Source organism: Schistocerca americana, unplaced genomic scaffold (assembly GCF_021461395.2).
Source record: "Schistocerca americana isolate TAMUIC-IGC-003095 unplaced genomic scaffold, iqSchAmer2.1 HiC_scaffold_375, whole genome shotgun sequence".
In the NCBI taxonomy this organism is placed as follows: Eukaryota; Metazoa; Arthropoda; class Insecta; order Orthoptera; family Acrididae; genus Schistocerca; species Schistocerca americana.
The window spans coordinates 7,501-10,000 of record NW_025726099.1 but is presented as its reverse complement, the minus strand read 5'-3'; positions in this window follow the sequence as shown (position 1 = coordinate 10,000).

Sequence of the window (2,500 nt, the reverse complement as noted above, 5' to 3'; positions counted from 1 at the left end):
ACCGGCCCCCCCCCCCCCCCCCCCAAAACACCTTTCCTTACAACAATGTGTACCTTAACCTAACCCGTATTGTACCTTAACCTAACCCGTATTGTACCTTAACCTAACCCGTATTGTACCTTAACCTAACCCGTATTGTACCTTAACCTAACCCGTATTGTACCTTAACCTAACCCGTATTGTACCTTAACCTAACCCGTATTGTACCTTAACCTAACCCGTATTGTACCTTAACCTAACCCGTATTGTACCTTAACCTAACCCGTATTGTGCCTTAACCTAACCCGTATTGTGCCTTAACCTAACCCGTATTGTGCCTTAACCTAACCCGTATTGTGCCTTAACCTAACCCGTATTGTGCCTTAACCTAACCCGTATTGTGCCTTAACCTAACCCGTATTGTGCCTTAACCTAACCCGTATTGTGCCTTAACCTAACCCGTATTGTGCCTTAACCTAACCCGTATTGTGCCTTAACCTAACCCGTATTGTGCCTTAACCTAACCCGTATTGTGCCTTAACCTAACCCGTATTGTGCCTTAACCTAACCCGTATTGTGCCTTAACCTAACCCGTATTGCGCCTTAACCTAACCCGTATTGCGCCTTAACCTAACCCGTATTGCGCCTTAACCTAACCCGTATTGCGCCTTAACCTAACCTATATTGCGCCTTAACCTAACCTATATTGCGCCTTAACCTAACCTATATTGCGCCTTAACGTAACCCGCGTTGCGCCTTAACGTAACCCGCGTTGCGCCTTAACGTAACCCGCGTTGCGCCTTAACGTAACCCGCGTTGCGCCTTAACCTAACCCGCGTTGCGCCTTAACCTAACCCGCGTTGCGCCTTAACCTAACCCGCGTTGCGCCTTAACCTAACCCGCGTTGCGCCTTAACCTAACCCGCGTTGCGCCTTAACCTAACCCGCGTTGCGCCTTAACCTAACCCGCGTTGCGCCTTAACCTAACCCGCGTTGGGCCTTAACCCAACACGCGTTGGGCCTTAACCCAACACGCGTTGGGCCTTAACCCAACACGCGTTGGGCCTTAACCCAACACGCGTTGGGCCTTAACCCAACACGCGTTGGGCCTTAACCCAACACGCGTTGGGCCTTAACCCAACACGCGTTGGGCCTTAACCCAACACGCGTTGGGCCTTAACCCAACACGCGTTGGGCCTTAACCCAACACGCGTTGGGCCTTAACCCAACACGCGTTGGGCCTTAACCCAACACGCGTTGGGCCTTAACCCAACACGCGTTGGGCCTTAACCCAACACGCGTTGGGCCTTAACCCAACACGCGTTGGGCCTTAACCCAACACGCGTTGGGCCTTAACCCAACACACGTTGGGCCTTAACCCAACACACGTTGGGCCTTAACCCAACACACGTTGGGCCTTAACCCAACACACGTTGGGCCTTAACCCAACACACGTTGGGCCTTAACCCAACACACGTTGGGCCTTAACCCAACACACGTTGGGCCTTAACCTGCTCTGTAATTGTCATACGACGCGTTAAATTAGTGTAGTGTTGCCTAACTGCAACCCCCGCAATATAGTTTGCTACCCGCACTGCCCGGTCCCCAGAGTATCGCTTCATGTTAAACACCTTGCAGCTATACACTGTAATGCGGATGGCAGCAGGACGTACATGCTCAATGCCCTTCGCAGTTGTTCATTGGCATTCGCATGGCGAAGCACAGCCTACGTTGTGGTACGGCTTGTGTCAACTGTCCGCTGATGTTGTACGTCCAAATCACACACTGTACTGCACATTGGTCCTCATGTACTGAATGATACATCGTGGTACATGTGTGACCGTACCACGACTGCGCCAACAACGGCGAACCATACGGTCCAAATATTGTGCACTCAGCTACGTGTCGTCTCCCTATAAGAGCTGGATTGCAGTATGGTATGCCGTGGATGGCGATCAGCATGAGCCGTCTGTTGATGTAGTGGCGCGTGTTGTCAGACGTAGTCGTCTCTTCTCACTCACCGTGATAGCATGGTGCACTGCGTTCCACATCTGCGACATGCGACAGAGGCCGGTTGACAGTCGTTCGCGCAATGGACATCGCATACGTACGGGGGCCACCTTCCACGTGTTCGCGAAGCGTGCACATGTTGTTGCGTGTATGTGGGCAGACATAGTGTGTCGTGACACCTGACACAGGCATGCAACAATCGTTGAATTTGCAAATGGCGATGGACGTCTACGTTTGCTGGTGACGTTACGCAAATGAACAACTGGTAAACCGTTGTGGTGCGGTTGTTCTCGCTAGAGGTGAATCAGTGATGGCGACGATCGGTTGAGCTACCAACCGGTTGTTTCAGCGATACCCACCATGCCCACGAACGTGAATGGCATGTGGGTGTGAAGCGATACGCGGCGGTGGCTGGGTGGGACCGTCCCCGGCCGGTGAGGGGGGGCCTCCCGGCGTGCTGGCCGCGCGGTGCGTGGGCGCACGCGCTACAGCCGGCTGGTGGGGGCGGCCAG